The sequence below is a fragment of the Bufo gargarizans genome, chromosome 7 (assembly GCF_014858855.1).
Source record: "Bufo gargarizans isolate SCDJY-AF-19 chromosome 7, ASM1485885v1, whole genome shotgun sequence".
NCBI classification, from domain to species: domain Eukaryota; kingdom Metazoa; phylum Chordata; class Amphibia; order Anura; family Bufonidae; genus Bufo; species Bufo gargarizans.
This window is the reverse complement of record NC_058086.1, coordinates 5162953-5183334: the sequence shown is the minus strand read 5'-3', so window position 1 is coordinate 5183334 and position 20382 is coordinate 5162953.

Sequence of the window (20382 nt, the reverse complement as noted above, 5' to 3'; positions counted from 1 at the left end):
GTTATATTGTTCTCTGTGGTCACTTGGCAGATAAACCCATTACTTTATGTAACATTTATGCCTCAAATACTTTGCAGATCCGCTTTCTCGGCGGAATCTTCCGCAAGGTTTTTGTTGAGAGAGCGGACTCTCCGGAACATATGGTGCTTCTGGGCGGGGACTTTAATGCAGTTTTTTATGAATCCATGGACCGCTTAGCTCTGCCGGGCAGGCCGGTGCACGCGACACAGCAGCGCTTAGCTAGAGACTTTCGTAAATTGCTGCGGAAATATTCCCTGTATGACCTTTGGCGTCTCACCTACCCCACTGACAGGTCTTTCTCCTTTTATTCTGCCCCACACAGCTCCCACACCCTTATTGATTATTTATTTGGTAGAATCTCGACCCTCAGGTTACTGTAGGGGGCAGACATGGGCCAAATCACCTGGTCTGATCACGCCTCAGTGCTGGTCGACATTAGTAGTGGGTCAGGTCATGTTCGCCAATGCCACTGGAGACTTAATGACTCCCTTCTGAAGCAGCCCATCACTAAGGAGGAACTTTGCGAACATCTGAAGTCCTACTTCGATTTGAATGAGGGGTCAGTAGGGGATGTCCGTCCCCTGTGGGAGGCCCATAAGGCGGTCATGAGGGGGCATTGTATTGCAATAAGCTCTAAACTAAAGAAGGACTTGGTTGCTCTGGTCAGGACCCTTACCTCCCGTTTGCGAACCCTAGAGGACAAGATGGCTGTTTATCCCTCGCGATGCACACTGAGACGAATCGTTGACACTAGAGCCCAACTGAAGAGTCTAGCTTTAGGTCGTGTCAACAAGCTACTGCTTTACACACGACAGCGTTACTATGCCTGGGGGAGCGAACCACACACTTTACTGGCCAGACAACTTAGGAACCACACTCCCCAAGCGGGTCCGAGTGCTATTAAGGGGGCGGATGGAACGATTCACTATGACCCCAGAGTGATAGCAGAGAGGTTCTCGGCCTACTACACTGCCCTATACAACCTACCCTCTGACCTTCCCTCCGATGAGGGACTTAGAGACAGTGCACTTGTCACCTTCCTACCCTGCCAGCCTCCGATCTCTCCACCCTTAATAGTCCAGTTACTCCTGAAGAGATAGGGGAAGTGGTTGACCGCCTGCCTGAAGGTAAATCACCAGGACCTGACAGCTTTTCGTATAAATATTATAAGACTTTCAAGACCGAATTAACCCCTCACTTAGCGACCCATTTTAATCATTTCCTAGCTGGCAACGCAGTACCTGTGCCGATGTCTCATTCTTACCTCACAATGATCCCGAAACCCGGTAAAGACCCCCACGACTGCCAAAATTTCAGGCCCATTGCCCAGCTTAACTCAGACCTTAGATCTATACCAAGATACTGGCCTCCCGACTAAACGTTTTTCTACCCTCCCTGATCCATAAAGACCGGGTAGGATTTGTGCCAGGCCGCCAGGGAGCTGATAACACACGTAGAAGCATTGACTTTTGTGTCTTGCTCGGGGGGGGGGGGGGGGGATACTTCTTAGTTTAGACGCCGAAAAAGGCGTTTGACCATTTAAGCTGGCCATTCCATTTTGCTACTCTGCAAGCATACAGTCTTTCTGGACCCTATGTGCAGTGTCCCAGGGGGGTCAGTAGTGTATGCTGGACTTTGTAGTGCAGATTTACCCACTAACCTGGGATCCACTGTCGTCTTCAATTCTGGTCAGATACTGGAACAGGCAGGTATTTAATGTTCGTGACGCCAGTGTCAATTAAACGGTGACACGCCGTGTATAGTAATGTAGAAGAATGAAGCAACCACGGGTTAGCCAACCAAAACGGGAACTTTTTACTGAATGCCAGTGAGAATCATACATGGACGCAGTTGAAAGCGCAGTTCCAAGGAAGACAGTTGGTTTCTATTTGAACCCAGTTGATTCTTAGAAGTACAGACTGGCCGGTTTTAGCAATGTTCTTTACAGAGTGTTAATTACAGGAGATGCAGTACAGGCGGCTTGCACACTATTCCTGTCTGGTCCTGAAACATGTGACTTTTTCTCCAAGGTCTAATGCCCTATAGCTGGCGCATCCTTGAAGCTGTCCTTATCTAGTACCTCCTCTGTTATCTTGAGTACCTCTTGCTTTATCTGATCGGCCTCTGTGGTATTCTGTGTCTTCAGGCTGTTTAGCTATGCCCTTCTGACTTCTATGAATACGGACTCAGGAGGGGAACCCTCTCTGCACTGAGTCTGGAAACTTCTCCCTTCCTGAGCTAGGCCCTAGCCTATTTATACTGAACTGGGGGCTCCCTCTGCTGGCTGTGATAAGGATTGCCGGTAACCGGCCTGACTGGCTTAAAGGGAACTACACATTCAAATCTAGCAGTGTCGGGTAGCCTACCCGTATGCTGCACACCCCCAGACTTTAACGTGAGTAAGGCCTCGTACTCACACACATGCCTGAACCAACATAAGCGGATGCATAAGTTAAACATGGCATTATAAATATAATAAACAACTATTTCACACAAAAATATAACATTTGCAATAAATGACGCGAGAAAAAGGGGCGTCTTCTTTCTTCTTAGGCACGGCCGCTGACCTGGCACAGCGGACTTAAGGTGAACCAGGTTAGTCTATTTTTCTTGACTGAAGTATAATAAGGAACTACACAGGGTTTCCCCGTGGGTGTAGAACAGGCAAGGGCTCACGTGGAGGAGTCCATTCTTGCGCACACACGTCAAGCAGGCTATTTCTAGTAACAACTGTTCGGGAGGAGACACCACCAGCATAGTCAAAGTCTCCTAAATGGACTGGCGGACGTCCCCTGGTCATCCGGGTGGACCTTCTCAACACAGGGGTTTCCTCTCCCCTTAGCACCGAGGTAGAAGAGAGAGGAGCAACAGGAGGATCTCCATCCGTGAGACCTTGGTCAGGAACAACAGGAACACAGGAGCAACAGGATCCACTAGAGGGGGAACTGGATCCGGGGCATCCTGAACCGGCTCTTCTGGAAGTAAAGGTACAGTAGGTGCCGGAGCGGGCACCAACAAGTTCAACCATGGTGTCAGAAGCCAATGCATGGGATCAGCGTCATGCCTTAGATTACGGACAGCCTGCATAGGATCCTCGGGCTGTATCGATGACTCTGACACAGGGGGTTCAGAGATAGAACTCTCGGCACTGGGTCCTGGTGTCAGGCAGAGCTTTAACCGGTTTCGGTGTACAATTTGGGATCCCCTGCCCTCCCGGGTGATCTCATAAGTGTGAGTTCCAACATTTGGGATTGCAGTGACAACATAAGGACTTTGCTCCCATTTACTGTCCAGTTTACTGGTACGGCGGTTATTTTTTAACCATACCACAGCCCCTATCGTCAGGGGTTCTGCATGGGCTGCTTGGTCATAGTCTCTCTGCTGCCGGTCTCTAGCATAGTCCATACGTTCCTGAACAATAGCTTGGGCCGTATTCAATCGCCTTTGGTGTTCAGCAACCCAGTCGGTATTAGGGAATGGGTTGATGCAATCAGGTACGAGTACATCCAAGGAGTGGTCAGCAGGCAATAACCCTTGGCGCCCAAACATCAAATAAAAGGGGGTATACCCGGTGGAACAGTGTATGGTATGATTGTATGTGAACATGAGCTGTGGCAACAGATTAGGCCAATCTCCCCTGGTTTCAGGAGGCACGGTCCTCAGCATCTCTATCAAGGTCTGATTCATTTTTTCACATAATCCATTACCTTGCGGATGGTAGGCCGTCGTCCGGATCTTCTTACAGTTGTGCAGGCGGCACAGTTCATGGAACAGGTGGGACTCAAAAGCAGGACCTTGATCAGTGAGGATCTTTTCTGGACAACCGTAGGGCAGGAGGAAGTGTTTCCAGAACAGTTCGGCTGTAGTCTTGGCCGTCTGGTCTCTCACAGGCACCGCTACAACAAACTTAGTGAAATGGTCAATAATAGTCATAGCGTACACATACCCTGAGCGACTAGGCTCCAGTTTCACATGGTCGATGGCGACAAGTTCAAGAGGACGAGTACTTACAATGGGTCTCAGTGGTGCCCTCTGATCATGGTGTTCACCTCGTTTCAAGGCACAGGCTACACACTCCCGACACCACTTCTCCATGTCTTCTCTCATGCCCACCCAGTAAAACCGCTGGCGGATATTTGCCTCAGTCTTTTGGACCCCAAAGTGACCGGATTGATTGTGGTACATCTCCAACACCATACCTGCATCTCGTCGGGGTATCAGAATTTGATGCACTCTTTCGTTGGACACTGGGTCTAGGCTTCTCCGTAGCAACAGGCCCTTTTGTATGAAGAGTTGATGGCGCTGTCTCCACAGTTTGATGAGCTCAGGATCTGTACTCTTACGCCGAATCCTCTCAGGGGCTCTGCCACTGGTAATGAAGTCCAACAATTCACCCAGCACTCTACTTTCAGACTGTAGTTTCACCCACCTTTCTTCTTTGAGTTCCGGCCTACTGGAGGGTGAAGGAACTGCAGCTCTGTTACTGGTAGCCCGAGCCTGATCCTGTTGAGCAAATTTATGGTAGAAGGCCGGCATTTCTACATCTTCCCAAGCATCTCGCACATCATCAGGAGCTGTCTCTGTGGGAAGTCTGGATAAAGCATCAGCATTGTCATTAGTACGTCCAGCGCAATATTTTACAGAGAAATCATAGTTGGCGAGACGAGAGGCTCATCTTTGCTCCAAAGCCCCCAATTTAGCTGTATTTAGATGTGCCAGAGGGTTATTATCAGTGAATGCAATGAATGGGGTAGCGGCTAGATAATCTTTGAATTTTTCCGTCACTGCCCACACTAGTGCCAGGAATTCTAGTTTGAAGGAACTATAATTCTGGTCATTTTTCTCAGCTCCTTTCAGGGAGCGGCTTGCATAAGCTATCACTCTTTCTTTTCCCTCTTGAATCTGGGCTAACACAGCCCCCAGGCCCCGCTTGCTAGCATCAGTATACAGATGGAAGGGCTTGCTGTAGTCGGGATAACCTAACACGGGAGGCTCGGTCAGTTTCTTTTTTAACAACTGGAACGCTATCTCTCTCTCTTCATTCCACTCAATGAGCACTGGAGTTCTAGGACTTTTCTTGGGCTGCCCCCTCAAGAGTTCCTGGATAGGATCGGCTATTTGAGCAAAATGGGGGATGAAACGTCTATAGTAGCCGGCAAAACCAAGGAAACCCCTCACCTCTTTGACGGTAGTGGGTACCGGCCAGTTACAGACAGCCGCTAACTTATCAGGGTCAGGTTGTACGCCCTCTCCGCTTACCACATGCCCCAGGTATTTTACCGCAGGTTTGAGCAGGTGGCATTTAGATGGCTTTACCTTCAGGCCATATTTGACTAGGATTTCAAAGACCTCTGCTAAGTGTTTCAGGTGGTCTTCATATGTTTTTGAGTATACAATGACGTCATCTAGATACAGCAGCACTGTTTCGAAGTTTTTGTGACCCAAACACCGCTCCATTAGTCTCTGGAAAGTTCCTGGGGCATTACATAGCCCAAACGGCATACAATTGAATTCGAACAGGCCCATGGGAGTGGTGAAAGCAGTCTTTTCCCTATCTGCCGGGGCCATGGGTACTTGCCAGTAGCCACTGGTCAAGTCCAATGTGGAGAAATAGGCAGCGAAGCCCAGAGCAGTTAGTGACTCTTCAATGCGGGGCAGTGGGTATGCGTCTTTGTGGGTTATTTGGTTAATTTTTCTATAGTCCACGCAGAAACGGATACCACCATCCTTCTTCTTTACAAGGACCAGGGGTGCCGCCCACGGGCTACGACTGTCCCGGATTACATTAGAGTCTTTCATCTCTTGGATCATTTCTTTTACAGTCTGATATGAAGTAGGCGGTAAGGGTCTGTATCTCTCCTTGATAGGAGGATGAGAGCCAGTAGGTATGGTGTGTTGTATGGCACTAACCTCTCCATAATCAGCAGCATGTTTACTGAAGGACTGGTGGTGCTCTTTGACAAGCCGTAGTATCCCTTCTTGTTGATGTTGGGGGGTAGTCTCGTCCCCGACATGTAGCTCTTCCCACCAGGGTACTTGTGACTGGGGCACCGGCGGACATCCGCTGACTGCAGCTGGCGGCTTTTCTGTCACTGGAAGACGGATGATGTCTTGGAAGAACACCTGAGAAAGCTGGGCAACATGGTAATGCTTAGTAAGCGCAACAGGATGATCACTCAGGTTAATCAGACGGACAGGTACTTTACCTTGGGAGACGTTCACCAGGCACTTGGCAGCTCTCACATAAGGGTAGTTCTCCATCTGGATTGGTTCCACCAGGGCTGGATAATCTTGGCCTTGGACTCCCAGGACAGCACGACACCATAAGAGAGTTTGGGAATTAGGAGGCAAAGTCACAGGCTTATTATCACGAATCTTGGCAGTACAAATTTCTCCTTTCCCGTTAGCAAACCTCTGCTGGGCACTTAACACAGTGATAGTCTTTTGAATCACCCTCTTGGATGCAGAGGAAGCGGTGGGCAGAGTCTGGTGTAATACGGCAAGGATTTCTGCATAACAGTTTTTGAAGACATTGGTGCCTAGAATGACAGGATGTCCTCCTCTGTCGCCGGCCTGTACTACTATCACCCCCTGTTGAGGCAAGGTTACTTCTCCCACCTGCAGGGTGGGTTCCCAGTATCCATGGATCTTTACCGGTTTGCCATTGCTGGCGATAATCTCTACCCAGGATTCAGGCGGCTGGATCAATTGGTTGGTGTCCCAGAATCTTTCAAAGACGGGCAGCTGAATAGTAGTGACCTGAGACCCAGTATCTAATAGGGCTTCAAAGGGGACCCCGTTAATCTCTACATTGATTTTAGGATGGGATCCTACATACCGTGGCATCCAATTTGGATCTTTTGGACCTAGTGTTCTACCTCCCGAGGGGTGGTCCTCAGCCTCAGGGGTTGCCCGTTTAACTGCCAGCAAGTGGATTCTGTGTGTCCCATCTTTTTGCAGTATGTAACACGGGCCGCTTGCGATTCCTATTGCGCCTCCCAGGATCCCTGGGGTGAGTCTCTTGGTATGGAGGTGGGAACGGCTTAAGGGGTGACAGGAACTCCTCTTCTGACATCATAGGTTTTTCCCATTCCTCCATTTTTCTGCACACTCTCTCTAGGCTTTTAGTGAGGTGATTTACTTGCTCTGTCAGCATGGCGATAGTATCTGTAGCTGTAGCTTGAACAGCTTGACCGGCCTCAGCTCGGTTAATGATAAACGGTTTTGACCTGCAGGCTGGTAACTCAGTTGGGGTGTTCAACTCTGTAGATACTGCTGACCCCAGAATTTTTATAGCCAGTTCTTTAAAGTCCAGAAAGGTACTGTTAGGGTGTTGGGCGGACAGCATCTTTAATTGGGTCCTTATTTGTTCACTAGCCACTCCGGTAATAAATTGTTCCCTCAGGGTCTGATCCTGGTTATCAGCTTCCTTGGGATCTATCTGAATTACAGCCCCCAAAGCCTCCTGAAGTGATAGGGCATAGTCGCGGAGGGACTCACCGGACTTCTGTTTCTTGCCAAAGAAGTGCATCTTTATCTCGGAGGCAGTCCTCGTTTCAAAAGTGGCCCTGAGGCGGGTGAATATCTGCTCTAGAGTACTCCGTTCCGCAGCAGGCCAGGATAATACCTCTCTGCGGGCAGCCCCCTCCAGTTGCGCTAGCAAGATTTCCATTTGCTGATCGGCATTTATGGGGTATAGTTTGAATAAGGCCAGCAACTTTTCTTTAAAGTCTCTTAGGGTATGGACCTCTCCGTTATAGCGGGGAAACCAAAATAGTAAGGCATGGTAAAGGGCATCATGCTGGGGGCTATAGGATGATTAGGAGCCGCAAGCTCTCCCGGGTCCGGCCGCTCGGCAACTCCCGGATCTGATGTTAACTTATTACGAGGTGGCCGCTGGTGACTAAAGGGGCCGGAACAATCCCCTCCCTCCGGATACAAGTTCTTACCGGTTTCGCCGGGTGTGCGCAGGCCAAATCTCGAGAGACTCCGGACTTCCTGCGACCGCGGTGACGTAGAGGAAACAGGGCAGCGGCGGTGCGATGATGAAGAGGGGCGGGCTTTTCGGTGTCCTTGAAGGGATCCGCCCACGAAGGTCCTCAGCAGCGCGGGAAACTTTACTCCAGGCGGCTGGTGGCCATCTTGACCGCGATTCCCTGACAGCAAGCAGGGTGATGACAAGTCCAATAAATCACAGTCCACAAATACGATTTTCCCTCTGGGGGTAGCGCAACACAGTACAGCGCCTCTGATTCCTCCCAGGCACAATTTTAACCCACCGGCTGGGAAATAAAGGGTACAGTCCTCGCAATACAGTGGTGGAATAGTTAAAGCACACAGTTCACACTTCTCTGCACTTCAGAAGTATGCGGATCCTGTTCGTGACGCCAAAAAGAGTGATGCAGTGTCCCAGGGGGGTCAGTAGTGTATGCTGGACTTTGTAGTGCAGATTTACCCACTAACCTGGGATCCACTGTCGTCTTCAATTCTGGTCAGATACTGGAACAGGCAGGTATTTAATGTTCGTGACGCCAGTGTCAATTAAACGGTGACACGCCGTGTATAGTAATGTAGAAGAATGAAGCAACCACGGGTTAGCCAACCAAAACGGGAACTTTTTACTGAATGCCAGTGAGAATCATACATGGACGCAGTTGGAAGCGCAGTTCCAAGGAAGACAGTTGGTTTCTATTTGAACCCAGTTGGTTCTTAGAAGTACAGACTGGCCGGTTTTAGCAATGTTCTTTACAGAGTGTTAATTACAGGAGATGCAGTACAGGCGGCTTGCACACTATTCCTGTCTGGTCCTGAAACATGTGACTTTTTCTCCAAGGTCTAATGCCCTATAGCTGGCGCATCCTTGAAGCTGTCCTTATCTAGTACCTCCTCTGTTATCTTGAGTACCTCTTGCTTTATCTGATCGGCCTCTGTGGTATTCTGTGTCTTCAGGCTGTTTAGCTATGCCCTTCTGACTTCTATGCATACGGACTCAGGAGGGGAACCCTCTCTGCACTGAGTCTGGAAACTTCTCCCTTCCTGAGCTAGGCCCTAGCCTATTTATACTGAACTGGGGGCTCCCTCTGCTGGCTGTGATAAGGATTGCCGGTAACCGGCCTGACTGGCTTAAAGGGAACTACACATTCAAATCTAGCAGTGTCGGGTAGCCTACCCGTATGCTGCATATGTTCACGCCATACGTAGCCTATACTCCTCCCCCACAGCGACAATTAAACTCTCCCATGCCCAGTTTTGACCCATACGCATTGCCAACGGGACGAGACAAGGGTGCCCCTTGTCTCTTCTATTATTTGCTCTGTGTATCGAACCCCTGGCGGCCAAAATCAGAGCCTGCCCGGACATCAGAGGTGTTCAAGTTAGGGACAAGGAGTTCAAGCTATCTCTATACGCGGATGACATCCTTCTTACCCTTACCAAACTTCATGTTTCCCTACCAAACCTCCACTTTGGTCGGTTCTCGGGGTATAGGGTCAACACCCATAAAACTGAGGCCCTCCCTCTTAATGTTCCTCAGGCGGCCCTGAACTCTCTTAAGATGAACTTCCCTTTCCAATGGAAGAGGGATTCCTTGAGATACTTGGGTGTTGATCTTAAGCCCCGATATGGGGACCTCTATAAAGCCACCTTCCCACGCATAAATGCGGAAATCAGGGGTCTTCTGGATAAATGGCATGCTCTCCCGCTGTCTCTCCTGGGACGCATTGCCGCAACTAAAATGACGATCTTGCCAAAACTTCTGTACCTCTTTGAGACTCTTCCGATTGCAGTTCCCCTCAAGGATCTGGGATCCACCCAATCCCAGCTCCTTAGATTCATATGGGCGGGGAGATGTCATAGAATCCCAAGGTCAGTCCTCCTATTGAGTAAGCACCAAGGTGGGCTAGGATTACCAGACCTGTCCAAATATTATTGGGCAGCCCAACTACGCTACGTCACAGCCTGGGCTTCTCTGCACCCGTACTCTATCTGGATGCAGATAGAAAGACTCTGCCTGGCTCCGATACATCCCAAGTCTATGCTATGGTCAGGATCCCATGGCGCCCTGCCAGTTAGAAATCTTTTAGGGCCTATGGCCTGCACTAGATCCATATGGCAGTTATGTAGCGGTCGGTTCCCTCTAGTTTTTACCCACTCCGCCATGACCTCCTTTCTTTATCACCCTAAGCTCCCCACTAGTCTTACCGTGTCCACGACGAGACCATGGTTTCAGCGAGGGGTGTTCAGGTTTGCAGACATTGTGGACCCCTTCACTAGGATCCTTTTGCCGTTTCCAACCCTCCAGACCAAATATGATCTCCCCTCCTCCTCCAATTACTTTTATATCCAAATTAATCACTTTGCCCAGTCCATTTTTTCGGGGGTTACAGTCTCCCTCCCGACTGACTTTGAACGTCTTTGTAGGGAAGGGGTACATGCGAAGGGTCTAATTTCTGAGATCTACTCCATATTGCTGACCCCCTTTCCTGAGCATGCCCAGAGACACTCCTACATGGTACGGTGGGAGGAATACTTGGGGAAGACCTTACCGGACACACTTTGGCAACTTATATGGAGGAGGGCAGCGAAATCCTCAATGTCGGTGCTACACCAGGAGAACCAATATAAAATTTTGATGTACTGGTATCACACTCCTGACCTCCTCCATAAAATTAACCAAGTAGTTCCGAGAGAGTGCTGGAGGTGCGGGTTACATAGGGGTACATTGCCACATATCTTCTGGGACTGCCCCAAGATATGCTCCTACTGGACTGGAGTAGGCACCCTTCTGAGTAATATTTTTGCTGTGGAAATCCAGCCTGACCCTCTGTCCTTCCTGATTAATGTGGTTCCTCGTCAGGTTAAAAAACACTCACTTAAGTTATTACTAATGATACTTACGGCAGGCTATTGTCTAATACCCCGATGTTGGAAAAGCAGCCTTGAAACACCAACGGTCTCCGATTTGTATGCTAGGGTGATGGAGGTCCGAACACTGGAATACTCCACAGCTATGTTTCAGGACAAAATTGCACTCTTGAATGCCATATGGGATCCCTGGGACAATTACTGGGAAACGAGACATCCTTAGAGATCTTGCGAGAATGATGTGTCGTCCCCCCCTTCTCCCCATTGTGTCTTTGTTCTTTGTCTTGTCTCTTTGTTATTAGTTTGACGAAGCATGTCTTCTTGGGAGGCATTGGGCTCTTGGGGCCTTGGGGTGCCCTCCCTACTGCATGAGGCCTTCCTGTTCTGAGATATACTGCTCAATGGTCTTATACTGGACTGATTATAGACAGACATGGCTTATTCTTTTTCTGTGCACTTTATTGCCAAATTATTGCTCAACATTTATCTTTCTATCATTGGATGCTATTAGTGCTCAATTACTGTGAATACGAAGCTTCACATGTTTTACCTCTTACTTTGTACTAATGTGCATCAATCTGTTGTGGATATGCTTTGTCATTTCTTTACTCTTGAATAAATATACAATTATAAATAAATAAAAATGTGAGCACAAAACTTAAAATTAGGTTTTTATACCTTTATACCTTTAGTTCCTGCGTGGAGTAGTGTCAAATTCTGCCCATCCTTTATTGTATCATGCTGGGAGAAAGTGTAGGAAGGAGATGGCATCAAGGTTGTGTCTCGATTGGCATGAAGATGGAAAATAAAGGTGTATCAACAATCAGAGGTGCAGCTACCTACTGGACAGGCGAGGATAGGAGGAGTGGTAGTGGATATGATGGTGGTTGTAGTACTCACATTTCACGGAGGCAGTCCTCACCCTGGCACTCCCTGGGTCATGCAGTGAATAGAGGGAGCACCCTTTCTTCCCTTGGGGCATATTCTGGCCGGTTCTGGGCGTATTTGGGGTGCCCTTAAAGATGGATGTTTGACAAGGTGCAAGGCAGGAAGTCAGGTAGAATGAAGGCTGGCGAATGGTGGAGACAAAGACCAGGCCCAATTTAGTGATAGCAGTGAACTTTACTGTGGATGATGGGTGATGCAGTACAAGCATTTATCATTCACAATACTAAGCTATTCCACATAACTTGCTTTTCATAATGGCTGTTTATAGACAGCAGCTGTAGTAGTAGTAGATGATGGCAGTAGCAGTCCTTGAGTGTCTTGCTAAACACTTTGCAATCTTCCCAAATTCCCCAAGGCTTTCAAAATGCTCGCAATAAGTACACAGTTCCCAATGCAGGGTTCAGATCTTTAAATGGGTGTCCATTCCGTTATAGATGTGTGATGGGTGCTGGAGGCAATATACCCTCTCCACAAGCAGCAAAGTTCATAGCTACAAACAAGCGTTACCTTTTCTATCACGCACAGTCCTTTGTGGTCCCAAACAGTCTGAAGACATCTGTTTTCTTTCCTTCAGTGGTTCATTTAATGTATTTGTTTTTGCTCTGGCAGTTTATCACTCCACAGAAATACTGCTTTTCCTGGTGAAAAATTATATTTCCTAGTCATCAACTTCTGCCAGGCTCACAAGATGTAGCCTAATTACACACAGCCCGACCCAGACTGTTCTGTGAAAAACAGCCACAACAAGCCAAAGGGAGCCAGACCAGATGGTCTCCACAGCAATGACACTAAAGAGCTGTCAGATATTAACTATTTGCATGCCTAAAAATATGAGATCCCAAGAGGGAATGGAGGAAGGGAGCTAAAACGTAACCTTTACTTATAATTAGTAAAATATGATAGGAGCACCAACACTTACAAACAGTACTCATACACACAGACTACCCATTAAAAGAAAATTTGCTCAAGGTAAAACGGAAAGTCCTTACCAGTTCAGACGTACCCAAAGCACGACAGACTAGGCAAAATTTAAGATACCATGTCAGATACCACTGTGGTGTGGCTGCCTATCTTCATGCATAGATAGAATGGGAACAGCCATCCCTGACTAACCCTAGAGGTTGGGAAGGGGTAGCTAGTCTGACCCTGCCTATCTACACAGAGTACCTGCCCCGAAATAGGTGACCCCATCCGGATACCTAGCACTAGGGACGGGCAGTATCCCTATTGTGCCCTACAGGATATTCCCAGGGATATCCGAACAACGCTAGTGTGAAAGTACCCTTATCCTGCCAAAAACTGCAATTCTTTTAGCGGAAATACCATGTTGAGTACAATAAAAAGTTCCACATTATTGGTGTTTGTATAGCAGGCAGTAGAAAGTCAAGGAGGGAATTGATCATGGAGGGAGTTTTTTAAATTAGTTTTGCTTTGAGTCTGCGTTGCTGTAATTTGCACCAAATATACCAACAGCACACTTTGATAAATTTGGTGCATTGTCAAACATAACACTTTTGTCTAGTACTGTTACTCCATTTCTTGTATATCACCCTTCTACTGGATTAAGATAGTGATCTTTTTGACACTTTTTAAAAAGTCACATTTGATTTTAAAAAAATGACGTGTATGTTCTTTTCCAAATTGGTGAAAATAGCATAAAAACACAAATATGCACTAAATATTTGCACAAAATTGCCATGAGCCAACATTTGTGACTTATTTCCAAGAGAATTCTGGCAAAAAGAGAATAATACATTTCTTCATGCTGTGTACCATACCCTGGAAGAAGCCAAGGCCAGAACCCAGGGTTGGGCTACTGAGAGGCGTGCTTCCTTTTTTTTAATGAATTTTATGTATGAGTAAAAAGAATAACAATTCCGTTTGTTGAAACATGCCACGGTGTTGCATTATCCTTGGTTCCTTTATATTAACAGCCACAGAATAATAATAATAATCTTTATTTATATAACACCAATATATTTCTCAGCGCTTTACAATCATGGGGTTCAAGTACAAACAGAGTCATAAATAACAGAGCAGCAAACAGGTCAACAATTAAAACAAGAGGGATGAGGACCCTGCTCACAAGAGCTTACAATCTATGAGGAGAATATCTGTAATTCCCACGTGGAGTAGATATTGCACCCCAGATGGAAGATTTTAATATCTCGAGAATGACATACTTTTGAAATGTGTTTTGGTCCACAAGAAATGCTAGAAGAGCAAGATATTTGGTATGCTAGTGCAGCGTCCCACATATGTGTGTAAAAAGGGACACTTTAAATATCTGTGTATTTGCAATGTATGTTATTTCCTATTATCAGGCTGTCATTGTCATTTGACCCATTTGCCCCTGACGCCACTCATTTATATAGCTTGAGGTGTGTCTAGAGCAGAGTAGTGCAGTATAGTGTATGGTAGTGAAAGACGCCCTAAGGCCAAACCAGCGTCAGCACTTCCAGAAAGAACAGTGAGAGAGTGTACCCAACTTTTGCAGCAATTTACTCTGCAACCCCGACAGGAGACTCCTGTCCACCCTTCAGAATCCAGGCCGAATGCTCAGCCATCCACAGCAGTCATCTCGTCTATCGTACCAAAACCTACAGCTGCGATTGAACCAGCTCCAGTTAAAAAAACTGAACTTGGGCTGGAGCCCAGTATCCTTCAACAGGAGAGAGAACAATCTTCCATATTTGATGAGGTGAGAAGAATCTTCCACTTACCCCTTCCAAGGGTTTGACCGAGGGAATGTCTGAGTGTCCTTCACCAGATTCATGTGAGGGATCACCCCTGGACACTGATATCACATCCAGTCCAGACCCTTGTACCTAAATAGGCTGGTTGGCCAATATTAAAAATGGAGCAGGAGCACTGTTGAGGGAGGAGTTCTATGATTGTTCTCCGATTTGAACTCCCTCTCCTTTTTGAAAAGGATTCTAACAAAGGACTCCAGCTTACTGCAATTTCCAAGTTGCACCTTATTTTGTGCCTTTTATTTCCCTTTTTACGCCCTGCTCAGGTTGTCTGAGACTTTAAATAAAGTTTTATGCAACATTCAATAAAACTGTACCCAGAAAAACTTTCTTATGTGCCTTATCTTATGCAACACACATGCTCTTATAAATCAGAAGCTTTTGCACTTTAACCCTTTGGATTAAAAATTATTTATACCCCAAATCAGGCATGGACTTTGTCTCAGGACTATGTCATAGACTGTATTGCCCCAAATGTGAAATCACCGCCCATTTTGTCCCCATCAAATAAAGAAGAACGCTCATTATCCCTTTTTGCTATCTTGTGCAATAATATCCAATACCTTTATGCACCTGAATTAACTTGAAAATTTGAACTATGCAAAATGTTTACCGTATCTTTTGCCCTATAAGATGCACCTGCCCATAAGACGCACCTAGGTTTTTGAGGAGGAAAATAAGAAAAAAAATGTTTTAACCAAAAGGTGGTCTGTGGATGACACTATTATAGGGGATCTGTGGATGACACTGTTATGGAGGGGATCTGTGGATGACACTGTTATGGGGGATCTGTGGATGACACTGTTATGGAGGGGGGATCTGTGGATGGCACTGTTATGGGGGATCTGTGAATGGCACTGTTATGGGGAGGGTGGTGGCACTGTTATGGGAGGGGGATCTGTGGATTACCCTGTTATGGGGAGGGGGATCTTTGGATGACACTGTTATGGGGAGGGGGATCTGTGGATGAGACTGTTATGGGGGAGATCTATGGATGACCATGCTATGGGGGGAATCTGTGGTTGACACTATATAGCATCTTATGCTATATGTGTCATCCACAGATCCCCCCCCATAACAGTGTCCCCCAATACCCCGGGCCCCGCCGCTCACAGCAGTATACATATCTAAACAGTAATCCTTACCTCGAGTAACTTCAACTTTAAAGCAGCGCTATCCTGTTTACTCCCTTAAAATCAAGCTCCGGTAACAGAGTGGGTGGCGGCGTAATGTAACTCACTCACGCTTTATTCATAAAGTGGGAGGAGCAGGCACGTGACGTGAGTGATGTTACGCCGCCGCCCGCTCTGCCTGTTACTGGAGCTTGATTGTAAGGTAGTAAACAGGATAGCGCTGCTTTACAGTTAAAGTTACTCGAGGTTAAGGATTACTGTTTAGATATGTATACTGCTGTGAGCGGCGGGACCCGGTGTAAGAGTACAGTGACTGCACTAGGCCCCGGCATGAGTTGCTGGCCTCCAGCCCCTCCTCCCTCCATGCTGATACATCGCTGCACTGTGCAGCATCGCAGCCGGCGATGTATCAGCGTTAGCGATGTAAAAATGGCAGCACTATCCCCAATAGATGCACTGCCATTTTCCCCCCACTTTTGCGGGGGAAAAGTGTATCTTATGGTGCGAAAAATCCGGTATGTGATAAATTGCCTAATCTGTATTATTACATAACCCTTTTTATTACAGGAGGTTATGTCATAATAGTACATCGCAATGAATATATGCATATTTGTGTGTGTGGAGTGTATTTGGTGTATTTCAGGTGACGGCGTAGAGATCCACATCTTCTATCAATGCAAACATCGAGGACGACTTATCTTTTAGCAGTGGCGTATGCAGCATCCCACATATGTGTGTAAAAAGGGACACTTTAAATATCTGTGTATTTGCAATGTATGGTATTTCCTATTACCAGGCTAGCATTATCATTTCACCCATTTGCCCCTAGGTGGTGCTGGTGCAACTCATTTATATAGCTTAGGGCAGGGGTGCACAACCTGCGGCCCGGGGGCCACATGCGGCCCTTGATACCATTCTGTGCGGCCCCCAACCATCTGGTAACAGACATGTATGCCTATGTCTTGTGGCTGCTCACATGCATTTTTTATGTATTTCTCCCATTAGATGGGAGTCCTAGAAGTGTAACTAGACATTAATGGTACATAATGTGTGTTCAATATGCCATAAGTACAATATTTCAGTTGTTAATACACCTTTACATTTTAATTGCGGCCCTCGTCATTGGTTCAGTCTGGCAATGTGGCCCCCAACCAGGAAACGTTGTGCACCCCTGGCTTAGGGTGTGTCTAGAGCAGAGTAGTGCAGTGTAGTGTATTGTAGTGAGAGGAAAGCAAGTGCATGGAGGAGAGAAACAGGCCTTATCCCCTATGTAGCTGCAATTTCTTTCCTCAGGCACCTGATCAATCCTTGAGAGGACAAACTAAGAGTAGTTACAGCAGCTTAGCACTGGACAGTAAGTCTATGCCTAAATATAAAGCAAGCCTAGTGAAGGTTAGAGCTGAGTCTGGCCTATGGACTTCACAAGAACAAGTGATAAAGAGTAACTTTCCAAGTTCCTGGACACAGCCGGATGACCAAGGTGCCAAGTTGTCCTTATTCACTAGAAGCCTTCCGGGATATAATGAACCTGAATACTTCAGGAGAACATCCTGTAAATAATGTCGCAGAGAGTTTGCCTGCCACGAGGGAGAAACGTCCTTATTGGATAGCTCAAGGTAAGTAGAAAACAGTATATTTAGTACCTAAACTACTACCCCCATTGGACCACCGTAGCCTCACGTGTTGCCCATGCGGACCCGGTTGCTGCACTAATAGTGTGTTTTATCATATGAAGGTAGAAGACTCTTTCCTCACCCATTATTTGAGACTGGTGGTTGATACTGACGTGGAATGGTGAGGTCTTCCTAGCTCTATGGAGTGACCTTTAGCCATAGTCTTACATTTTTCTGGTGGTATCGGCAAAAAAGCCAATAGCCAATTCAGAGACAGACTCCTCTTAATGTACATCCTACCACATAGCCATAATGCAAAGGGTGAAAACCAGAGAAAAATCCACATACACACGTAAAATATGCAGATTTCTTGCAGATTTTAAAGAAAATGTCTGCCATGTCTGAACATACTATACTACAACCTCTCGAAAGATGAAATGTTCAATTCTATGTACACACAATTTAACCACTTCAACAACAATGGGGAAAGTTCCATATGCAGTTAGATCATTGCCAAACATTGTCACCTGTTTCTCACCCCCATCTCCTGGATTTTCCACCACTTCAATCCCCATTTATTCTCTTATTATGTTATGTTTTCATTCTAACCCACAAGACACATATTGAGGTTTCTAAGACAACATGTGAGCCGTACTTTTACTCTTTGATGTGCATTTGTAATGCCTTACCTCTGATGAAAGGTAGGAGTGAGAAATCCTTTAGAAGTGAGATTTACACAAGATCAAACTCTTAGTGTGTTTGATCCCAACTGTACAGCTCACTCCGTGTACAGAAATCTCTTGAAAGTCTACAGGAGCAAATCCTTTCTTAGCAAGCTGTGGCCCCATAAAAAGCCTGTAATTAGTGAGGAAATGTCCTCTTTTATTTGGATAATGTATTTCATCTCCATACAGAAGAATTGTTTCCTTAAGGGGTTTCTAGTTTATTCTGATACATGGCTTTGTTTTCATAGCCACTACCTGTACTGTTCCCACACAGAAAAGAAGAAAGTTTCATTTTATATCCTGCTGCTTTTCTAGTTATACTTTTTTAGTTACTCTTAAAAATAATGCAATTCGAGAAACAAAAAAATTATTTATAGGGAAAGCCCCAATGTTTCATCTAAACCACCATGCCATTAATATTATCAAGCTGGGCCTGGGTCGCACAAACCCACCTTAGTTACATATAACTCGCCTGTAGAAAAAAATCTATGATATCCTTACTGTCCTGAAGTTGCATGGATTGGCTGTTTGAAAACCCAGCGGCTGTCCCCCTGTTTACCACTGCAGCCCCACACTCTGTGTTCGGCAGTGAATCCACTTCATGGTTTCCTTCCAGCCCTGGGCATAGCTTGCTTTGAGCTTGTTCCCTATAGCACTTTCTTAAGGGCCTGCGCGCATCACCTCCTGTGATTTATGGGGTTAGCACATGTGACTGTGCTGACCAATCCTAGTCCTTCTGCACCTATGTAAGTGGTCCAGCCCCTTTCCCAGGCGCCTGAGCGACAAGGTCCTTGTGTCCTGCAAAGGTTTCTGTTTTCTCTACTTGTGCTCCTGTTTACATAACCTGTGCTTGTGTCTCTGGACTCTGCTACCTGTTTGAACCTTGCTTGCTTTGCCTCGACTCTCCTGTTGCTGATCCAGATTGACTGACCTGTACCTGTGCCACCTGCCCTGACCCATTGCTTGTTTGACTTCGCCCCTGCCTCATCCTTCGGTCCTGCACTGCCGCTGCTGGTTACAATTCGGTCTGCTGACTATGTCCGTACCTCTGATACCTTGCACTCGTGCCCCCTGGTCCACCTGGACCAGCTGCCTCGTGTGCCAAAAAACCTGAAGAAGTAGGGACCTGGTGTTCCTCTCAGGAAAGTCTATCCCCACCATCAGCAGTACTGGGAAGAACGAGGGGAAGACAATGCCCTTAGAGGAGGTTGGTCATGTGGCACAGTAAGTTCATACCAGCTGATTCGTGAAACTTTCTATATGTTTTGTAATTCTGTGGCTTCATTTAGGGCTGTATTAGAGCTGCAGATGGTTGACCTGTGTAAAAGTGACACCGATTACATGATGAACGAGCAAACTCGTTCATCAGGCAATTGCATTTTTTATGCATGCTTAGAAATTGTTGTTTGCTGGCGTCAGATTGTGCCATCTAGTCACAGTCTGCTGCTGGAAAATAATGAATTCTGTATGGGGAGAGCAATGGCATTAGTGATCACTCCTTCCCATACTATGAAGGAGAACACTGCATGTAATAGCAGCGGTCTCCTTTATGGACAAGCAGGCGATTACTTGGAAGGAATGCTTCCTTCCTGACAATCAGGTCTAATACAGCCCTGCGACTTATTGCATTGTCTTTTTACAGACTTTTTATTAGACTTTTGCAATACATTTTGTTCTAATCGCAATATTACGGTACTTTGTCCTTTTTTAAAATTCTTTAGTTCTGAAAAAAAAGAGAGCTATGAAAACTCCTAACTGCTCAATGATTCTAAGTTATTGATTTATTTCGAGAACTACCATATATATGAATATTTTTTAACAGAAGTTCTCATAAATGGCTCGCCTCTAATCATAACATTTTTGTGGCTAAAGAAAGGTTTGAAAAGTTGTGAAAAAAAATGTAAATGTGAAAAAGGACACCTGAAATAGCATTACTAGAAATGTTTTTACCAGTATTTAGAACGTAAGGTCTGGAAATGTGGTAATAGGTAAGAGGTACTTGAACTGTATAATGATAATGACTCAAAAAATATACTTGGTCTCGGCACTGTGGTGAGTGACTCTGCAAAACCAAAGAATCTAAATAAATAGTACTAACTTTCACACATAACAACATGGATGTATTCAATGTGCTAATAAGTAAGTGATAGCATACTATGGGGATTCGCTCTGGTAGTTAGGACTAGCAGATGCAGTATAGAGGCAAAGTACACAGTTCTTGAATCAAACAGCGGTGTTTATTAACACATTGATGTATAACAAAATGCAGATAAGGTGTATCACAAAATGCAGGTGGCTTGGTGTTTATGGACTTTCCTTGTGTGTG